Source organism: Pipistrellus kuhlii, unplaced genomic scaffold, assembly GCF_014108245.1.
Source record: "Pipistrellus kuhlii isolate mPipKuh1 unplaced genomic scaffold, mPipKuh1.p scaffold_m20_p_16, whole genome shotgun sequence".
Lineage (NCBI taxonomy): Eukaryota > Metazoa > Chordata > Mammalia > Chiroptera > Vespertilionidae > Pipistrellus > Pipistrellus kuhlii.
In genome coordinates, this window is record NW_023425471.1 from 8,379,687 (window position 1) to 8,390,117 (window position 10,431).

Consider the following 10,431-nt stretch of genomic DNA (forward strand, 5'->3'; position numbering starts at 1 on the left):
GGTTAGGGGGAGAGACATGGGCGGTTGGCCAGCCTGCCTGCTGGTCAAACTCCTGGTCGAGGGGACAATTTACATATTAGCCTTTCAGTATATAGAATATACACTGAGTGGCCAGATTATTAAGCATTCAGAAATCATAATAATCTGGCCACTCAGTGTTTTTGAGCTGGGGCCACTCACTGCTCTTTTTGGTCCTCACTTTCCTCATCTAAAACACAAGAGGACTTGATTTTTTTTATTTCTAATTCCCCTCCTCTTCTAAATTCTTGTGGTTTCTAAAATACAGGAAGATGAAAACATGCTATGGAAGGCCCCTCCCCAAACCACTTAAGTCAGAAATTTCAAGAGTGGAGTGTGGATATCAGTATAGGCATAAGTGAGTATCATAGTAAGTCAACTATCACAATAAAGCAAGTCAATCTTTTTGCTTGTGAAGTATCTTGCCTTCATTTGAGGAAAAAAACAAAAACAAAACAGCAACATTTGTGAAGTGCAATAAATCAAAGAGAAATAAAATGAGGTATGCCTGTAATTTTTAAAAGCTCAAGGTGCTTCTAATATTTAGCCAGGTTGCTAACAGTTGGACTTGAAGCTCCTACTGCATAGTGTAATTTTATGTGGAATGGGAAAGGAGAAAATAAAGACTAACGTGTTTTGAGCAAAAAAAAAAAAAAAGTGGTAAAATCAGTTACATATTTTATAGGTTAATTAAAAGCTCACACTACCTTTTTCCATTTCTTTTTTACTTTTTCTTTTTTACAATATTCTTAGATCATGGTTCAGCACCCCTTTTCCTTCTTTTCTTTTAAACCTGCCTAAGACATTTCATTACCAATGACTATTTCATTGAAAGAATTAATAAAGTGATCAAAAGCAGTATTACTTGGGAAATGGAACTTATAATATCTACTGCTCACTAAAACTGTAATGAAATATATTTTATTTTAATATTCACATCTGTGAGGATGTGTGCTTTCAGTAAGTGTACAGGAAAGGTAATTCACTGCAGAAATATCAGCATCTGTAAAAAAAGAGAACACAGGAAAACAGACTAAATTTAGTCAGAGAACAGCTAAAGGCATCTGTTCTATTACATAAGATTGTTGAGAATGCATAGTGGCTTCACCCACCTGGGCCAATGGCCAGTATCTGGTGGGCAAAAAAAGAAAACTTTTTCAAATGCACTACATTCACCCTCAGCGTCTTCCAAGTGTATTTGCCATTCTTCCCATTGTGTCAGAAACAATTCTAAGAGTTTACTTCCAGCAACTCACATCCCAGAAATCCTGTCTAGCGCTGTGATGTCCCGAAAAGTAGTCACTAGGCACATGTGCCTATATAAATTTATATTTATTTTATTGATCTCAGAGAGGAAGGGAGAGGGAGAGATAGGAACATCAATGATAAGAAAGAATCATTGATTGGCTGCTTCTTGCACGCCCCCTACTGGGCTCGAACCTAGAACCCAGGCATGTGCCCTTGGCCAAAGTCAAACCCAGGACCCTCCAGTCCACAGGCCGACGCGCTATCCACTGAGCCAAACCAGCTAGGATGTACCTATATAAATTTAACTTAACTAAAATTAGAAATTTTGTTCTGTTACAGCAGCCACATTTCACATGCTTGATAACTACATATGACTACTGACTACAATATTGGATAGCTAAGAATATGTCCATCATCACAAAATTCTCTATGTAGTTAGGGCTTTACCAGAGTCCTAGCAGTACAAAAGCCAAACTTACCTATTCATCAGAGGTGAATATGTGTTCCTTTGGGCCCTATTGAGCATAGAATACTATGTCTCAGTTTTCTCCTCTAAAAATGGATATAAAATAATAGTCAACTACAATGGAAGAGTTTGGATTTATGTTTAAGTGTCCTAAGGAGCATAATCTACACTAATAAAAGAGAAACATGTAAATTGACCGTCCCCTCACTATGCCCACCAGCCAATCAGGAGAGACTATGCAAATTAACCCAACAAAGGTAGAGGTTAATTTGCATACACAGGCATGGAGTGAAGACTGAAGACAGCATAGAAGGAAGCCAATCACTGCAGAAGGGAGCAAGGCAGTGAAGAAGGGAGGGAGCGAGGCAGCAGAGAAGGGAGTGGGCTTCACTCCCTTCACTGCTTTGCTCGGATCACAAATAGGCCTAAGGAAACCCTCTTCTTACAGGAATCTTCCTGCAATGGGCCTCTAGTTCTAAATAAAAAAAAAATTAAAAAAAAAACACATATGGGAAACATCCTTGTTATAACTCATAATCTGGGGGAAAACTAAAATTTAAGGTGCAGAAGGATTATCTGTTTCTCAAAATATAGTCTATGTGCCATTTGCTTTGGACCCCCCTCATACTGTTTGTTGGAAATACAGATTTTTGTGCCTTATCCCAGAGTTACTGAATCAGAATATTTATGGAGTGGAACTCATGACAGGTTATTTTAATAAATATGCATACTAATTGAAAAATTGCCCCTTTGGAAAAAAATCATTTCCAGCCCTGCCTAGCATCTCCCGTGTTGTGTTTTCCTTTTAATTCAGTGGACTGAATTTATCATTCCTTTGGTCATTTGGTAATTTGCAAACCTTTTAAAAAAAGCCAGCAGTCTCTCCAACAGTAAGATTACCCTGATTATCCTGCAGAGAGAACTAAATCGCAGTGTATTCCACACTCGCCTTTCCTGTGACTAGGCAGTGCCATTGAGTTTCAGCAATGTTATTTTTCCTGTTTTGCATAAATTGTTCATTCAGGGCTAGCCCAATAGGTACCTAGGAAATATTTCACACAGTTTCTGAAAGAAGCCGTTTCAATTGCAAACAGCAGGAAAACACAGCCATTAAAAGAGAAAGAATGCCTATGTTTTTACAACAAAATAATTAGATGCCATTACTGGTGCTGTTTAGATTTCAGTGCCCTATCTATCTTACTTTCAATTAGGAAGAATGTGCCCAAACAGCAAAAGTCTGGCTAAACCTGAGTGTATTTTGACTGCATTGTTTTTGATAAATTGTGACCCCACTGATAACACAGGCAATGCAATTTTCATTAAGAACAACTTTTGTTGTCTGGGACTAGTTTTTGAGGTAAAGAGCCCGATAGCAATTTCAAGAATGTTATATCTATTTTTCCTTCATGATAATAGAATCTCAGAGGAGGAATTTTTTAGCTTATGCCCCATTTCTATTCAATGTCTGGATTTTTTTAAAATAAATTTTTACTGGATTTTAGAGAGAAAGGGAGATGGAAAGATAGAAACATCAATGATGAGAGAGAATCATGGATCGGCTGCCTCCTGCATACCCCACACTGGGGATTGAGCTCACAACCCAGGCATGTGCCCTGACTCGGAATAGAACCGTGACCTCCTGGTTCATAGGTCGACGTTCAACCACTGTGTCATGCCGGCTGGGCAAAAAGTATGGATTTTTGCACAGCTTTCCCTGTGAGTGATTGTCCATCTCCATTTGAACATTCCAAAAATGAGATGATCATTTCTTCTGAAGGAAGCCATTTACACTTTGGGCTCACAGCCTTCATTCATATACATTCCTCATATCTTTTTATAAAAACATATCTTATTGATTTTTCACAGAGAGAAAGGGAGAGGGAGAGAGAGTTAGAAACATCAATGAGAGAGAAACACTGATCAGCTACCTCCTGCACGCCCCCTACTGGTGATTTGCCCACAACCAAGGTACATGCCCGGACCCTTGAGTCTAACCTGGGACCCTTGAGTCCGCAGGCTGACGCTCTGTCCACTGAGCCAAAGCAGTCAGGGCCATTCCCCATATCTTTTAGCAATTGGCTATACCTCTGCTCTTCTGGACTACATATAGTGAACCTAACACCCTTTTCATGACAACTTTCCCAACAGTGGAAAATTACTTAGGTGTTCAGAAATATTCCCTTTAACTAACATATGCTGGATGATGAAAATGGTGATGAAAATGAAACAAATCAGTATAAGTTGGTTATACTTCAAGACCTTTTTTCATATTATAACTCAATTTAGACAATTAATTGACCAATCACAGTTGATAACTCAAAGAGACCTAAACTGTAATAGAGATTGCTTTGACTAATAGAAATTCTTATATCAATCTCATCTAAATTTCAATGGTGTATCCATTAAATCTCTTGGTAAAAGCTCAAGTTTTAATCATTAAGTCAGCATATTCACTCAATGTCCAACTGCTACATGTAGGAACACAATCATGAACTAGAGGCCCAAGATCTAGAGAAACATTTAGATGGCTGTTTAATACAAACCTTAAGCATTGCCCTTTCACGAGTACTCATTTGAAAGTGTGTGTGTGTGTGTGTGTGTGTGTGTGTGTGGGAGGATGGGGGAGGGGGTATGTCAAAGCAACAGAAAGGACACTAATCCAGTTGTCAGAGAGGCAAAATCTAATTTTGTCAATCCAGTTCTTTATAAAATATATCTATATATATCTATATATATATCTATATCTATATATCTATATATCTATATCTATATCTATATCTATCTATCTATCTATCTATCTATCTATCTATATATAGATGTTTTACAAAGAGGAAGGGAGAGGGATAGAGTTAGAAACATCAATGAGAGAGAAACATCCCCACTGGGGATGTGCCTGCAACCAAGATACATGCTCCTGACTAGACTTGAACCTGGGACCTGTCAGTCCCCAGGCTGATGCTCTATCTACTGAGCCAAACCAGTCAGGGCTGTCAATCCAGTTCTTGTAAAGATATTAAGCTGCCTCCAGCATATCATTTAGCTTGACTCAGCTGCATTTCCTATGTTCTGCCTACCTCATGAATTTATGTACATTTTGTTTGGTTTAATCAGTTGAGATGATGCTTGTTAAATGACTTTCTTATTAAAGAGAATACAGCATAATTTACTAAATACATATATAGTCTGTATGTGCTCTATTACTTTACAGTTTGCAAACTTCTTCTTAAACATATGCTTCAACATTTCAAAAGATTTGTGAGGTAAAAAAAAAAAAAAAATCACTACCCTGCAACTAGGACTAGATATTCAATTTAAAAATTTACAATGAATTTTATCATTATCTTCTAAGTAATGATTTCCATGTTGTTTTGATCATGTCTGAAGAATTTTTTGCCCTCAATGTCAAGTCCGCTATGTACTTCCCAGATACTAAAACTAATTTGATAGATTATATTTTCCTCTTTAATAGCCTTGTTTTTTTTTTTTTTTTTCAATAGATAAGCTTCTGCCAATTTCCATGATCTTTGCCAAACTGATCAAGTGACTGATTATGGTTTGATCCCAAGAAGTTTGTTTTCAATTTGACATTTTGCCTTCTACCAATTTAAAACTAACTGCCAAAACATAATTAACAGAAGGAAAGGAAAAGGTCTCATGAATTGGTAAACCTCTTTGTGTTAGTTTCCTTTTCCCAGAAATATACTTTGGAATGTTTTGTTAGTTGAGTTTTAAGTGTCTCAGAGGTGGTGAATCTGGCACTTCCTTGGTAGCATATTTCACAGTCTAATAATCTTAATAGCTTTAATACCCTGCAATGTGTTTAATACAGTCTCATTTGTTTGTATAGGTTACATTTTTCTAAGGGCTTCTCATCACCCTAGCAAGATAATTTTTTTAATGGTCTCATTCCTTTGTAATTGCTTAAACTTTACCTGTTCTTTTAGTGTTTGCAATAAAAAGTTGAGGATGAGCATTTTACTTTGTCCCACAAAGGCCTTCAATGGTTATACCCAGGATCACTTTCTGCATGTTTCTCAAGCTTACAATTGTCTTCCTTTGTCCTTTCCCATGAAGTTTAGTTCTCTATGTTCTTATTGTGGTAGCTATAATGAAAGTAGTACTTTGAAAGCATAATTAAATAAAGTATAATTTGCTCCATGCTCACTACATACCTGGTGGTGGGCTGTGTACATAACTAGGGTTTCTTAAACTTGGCACTGTTGACAGTGTGTGTCATACTTTTTTGTTATGGGAGCTTTCCTGTGCAGCGTAGGATGCTGAGCAGCATCCCTGGCCTCTCCACGAGATGCCAATGGCACCCCAAGTTGTGGCAACCAAAATCAAAATATCTCCAAACATCACCAGATATTCCCAGAGGAGCAAAACTGCCCCCGAGGACCACTGATTTACACAATCTCATTTAACCTGTACAAAATCCTTACAAAAATTGGCATTATTCCAGTGTTATTGCTGAAGGAAATAAGGCTAAAGAAGGATAATAATTTATCTACAGTCACACACCTAGCAAATGGAGAAGCCGAGATTTGAAACCCTATTCTGACTTCAAAGCTAAGGATGTTACTGCTATCAATACAAAATTCCTTCAATAATAGTAAGATCACAATGTTAATTCCACTTTAATATATTTCATCACATTGGAGTTAAGTGGTATAAAAATGGCTGCAGAGTAAGTAGAAGCTCTGAGACACACTCCCAGGATCAAAGTGGAATTACAATTAAAATACAAAACAATCACCCTGAATAATCAACTGAAGACCAGCTGGAGAGAACCCTGATAACCAAGGACAGAAAATGGAGACCACAGAGACTGGGAGGAAGGGCAGAGATGGGAAAGCATTGGCTGGGCTCCCACAGACAGCAGCTGAAGGTCAGGAGCAATATCTCAGCTGTGAGGGGGATTCCCACTGAGAACTCTGAAGTCTAAACACCAGGCTGGGCTCTCTAGCAAAGAGCACCAGAATTGAGAAAGGTGCCAATATAACACCTTGCTGTGAAAAGCAAGGTTGCTATCTGCCAGGGAGAGGCAGCTGGAAATGCAGGAACCCTCTTAAAGGCCCATACACAAAATTTTGTGTGCAGCTACTCACCTTGGGCTCCAGCAGAAGGAGGGCACAGCTGACTGGAGCTGTGTGAGCAGAAGTCAGGGTTGGGGTTTCTGGGGTTAGAGCTCAGAAGGCAGACACCCCAGTTTCCTGTGCTGAATCATTCCCTTGTGCTGGGGAGGTCATCTTTCTCAGGCAAACTTTTCTATCCAGGTGGTTTTGCCTGGGAGCAAAACCCTAACCCTATAGGAAGATCCTGTAGAATTTCTGAGGCTCATTAAGAGACTGAGAATAACAACTAGCCTCCTGGCAAGAGAAATTGCCCTACCCTGTTGGAAAACCTCTCATCCCACTTGTGGGCTATTGCTCTAGGTACTCCAGACTGAACCCAATCAGCCTGAAGGCCAAGGATCTCTGGAGGCTTTGAGTCTTTGCCTGATCTAATGATCAGAAACAGCAGTTTGCGTCCCACTGCAGATACCATCCTTTACTGCTCAGTGAGGCAAAAGCCAGTGGGACCCCAAGCACCTGCAGCTGACACTCACAGCATTGGGGTTGAACCTCACTGGCAGCAAGTCAGAAGGGAGATGCCTCCCAGAAACATGACATCAACAATCAAGTCCCAATTATGATAGAAGAGCCCAAACAATGCACACAAGGGACATTCCTACAGCATCCAGCTCAGATGAACAGAGACTACATCACTGGACCCCTTAAGACACTTTCTATATAAGGCCATCCCACAAAGACTGGGAGGCATAGCAGTCCTATCTAATACATAAAAACAAATACAAAGACAGAGAAAAATGGGGAGACAAAGAATCCCCAAAGGAGAGAAAAGAATCTCCAGAAAAAAAGAACTAAATGAGATGGAGGCAAGCAACCTTTCCTTCACATTTTAAATTTTACTTGAATTTATAAATCTTCCTTAGAGGAAAACTCCTTCAACTTCCATTTGAAGACCTTTTTTCTGTATTATTATTATTTAGCACTTTATCATTTCATTTTTTTGGTGTGTTGTTGTTAATCCTCACCCAAGGATATTTTCCATTGAATTTTAGAGAGAGTGGGAGAAAGAAGGAAAGATAGAGAAGCATCAGTGTGAGAGAGACAAATTGATTAGTTGCCTCCTGCAGGAGCCCCAACCAGAGCCCGGGCTGGGGAGGAGCCTGCAACAAAGGTACGTGTCCTCAACCGGAATCCAATCTGGGGCTCTCTCATCCATAGGCCAAGGCTCTATTCACTGAGCCAACTGGCAAGGGCTATCATTTCATTTTTTTGAAGCCAGGGTGACTTCTAATCTATGAAGTTCTTATTTTATCACAATCTTAACTTTGAAAGAATTTGTCATCTTTCTTAGCTTTGCCTAATTCACACATTATATTAGTCTTTCTTCTGTTACACCAATGAATTAGGTCTACTTGAATTTTTGCTAGTTTATACTGCATGGATTCTACCTAATTCATAGCATCCCTATTTTTCAGAAAGATAGGAATAGGTGCTGGGGGGAAGCAGAGGAATAATTTTCAGGTAAGCAGTGAAACAGTGGCATCATCTGGCATAGAAGGATCCTGTATTCCTTCATCTCTTAGAAGCCTATGCCTTAGGACTATGGTCAGCAAACTGTGGCTTGCAAGCCACATGCGGCTCTTTGGCCTCTTGAGTGTGGCTCTTCCACAAAATATCACAGCCTGGGAGCATCTATTTTGAAGAAGTGGCATTAGAAGAAGTTTAGGTTTAAAAAATTTGACTTTCAAAGAAATTTCAATCGTTGTACTGTTATTTGGCTCTGTTGACTTATGAGTTTGTCAACCACTGCCTTAAGAGAAGCCTTAAAACATCACAAAATGCAATTTGAACTCAATCCTAATCAATAAAATAAAGAATATGAATATATGGTTTATATGTAGGCTTGAGATCTTTGCTTCTACTTCTTATCTGCAATCAAAACCTCCTTTAAATTCCAGAGTTGAGCAATGGTCAAATGCTTTCAGAGGAAAAGAAGGGCAAAATTTGATATTTTCTTCCTGGTCTCCCTTTTCTTCATCCATCTTTTTAAATCTAGCATCTCAGGCCACCCAGAACAAGCTAAGCAGACAGCAAAATAGACCTACTCTCATTTTCCCCTTTGGTGACTACAATCACTCTTAGATCAATACTCCAGATATAACAGAATGAGAGAAAAAAGGGCCTTAGAGTATGTCAAATAAGCCAAAGAACAAAACTGTAACTGTAGACCATAAAGTATTGAGGAGCATCTACTGAATTGCTTCAGGAATGTAAGGTTTTTCTTAAGGGTGACCAAAATGATGCATTTGTAACATGTTTGGCTAAATGGAGTATGCAATCTGCAACGATAGCATGGAACAAAACTCATTCAAATACTGGTGGTTTGAGTCTATGGCATCAGTTTCATCAACTCTTTTCTCTGACCAGTTTCTAATGACTTAATAATTGGATTGTTGATCGGATATTTTATAAATAGCCTGTCAGTTGATTGAATTCAGTCAGTAGCCTTTACCTGGTTTGCACGAGTGGACACCTTAAAGAAACTTGAACAATTGAGTGGTGTTGACTGAATGGGCACCTTTTTGTTGTGGCTTCCAGATAATCAGGAAATAACTTAGGAAATGAGAGAGGTAGTTTGACATTGCATCCTTAAAAGTTTCTGTTTACCACTTTACTATGCTTGTCAATAGAACATGGTGTGTTTAAAAGACTTGGGAGGATTGAGGAAAAAGCCTTGCAAAAATTGTTTAATAATATAGTAAAGCCCAATGTTGAAAATTTCATGACAAATGTCTGATTGAATCTGGAAAAAAAAGAGATTCTCCAGATAGTTAAATATATCTATATCTATATCTATATCTATATCTATATCTATATCTATATCTATATATCTATATCTATATCTATATCTATATCTATATCTATATCTATATCTATATCTATATATATCATAGGGGATTAGTATACTAAATATCCTGGTTTTCAACTCAACTTTTTCATTTTTAACTGGAAGATATCATGGAGACATTAACTTGAGCTTGCTTAGTGTCCAATTGTTACATGGAGTTCAGGAGTGGACTCTCCTCCTATGGGTTCTTGTCCTACAAAGTTTGAAGAATAAAATTCACAGACTAAAGTATTTTAAATAAAAATTTGGAAGTTTATTACAAGTGTACAACCTCCCCACCCCACCCGGGAAGGGGTCCAAATGGGAAAAAACCTCTCTCTCTCTCTCTCTCTCTCTCTCTCTCTCTCTCTCTCTCTCTCTCTCTCTCTCTCTCTCTCCCCTCTCCCCCCCTCCCTCTCCTCCCTCTCCCTCTCCCTCTCCCTCTCCCTCTCCCTCTCCCTCTCCCTCTATCTCTATCTCTATCTCTATCTCTATCTCTATCTCTATCTCTGGGAAAATCAGTTCTGAGTCACTTTGACTCCATGTTTATAAATGCTGGGATGCCTTTGTCTCTTCATGACCCTTTCTAATTGGACCCTTCCTTAAAGTATATCCCCTGTGCTCTCCTAAGTGGTCACTCTCCAGCATGGTATCAGTTTCAAAGTTCAAAGCCCACCAGGTGCCTCCCTCTTCCCCTTCTCTCATTACATTCTTCATTGTTCTGTGAATGTTAAGATAAG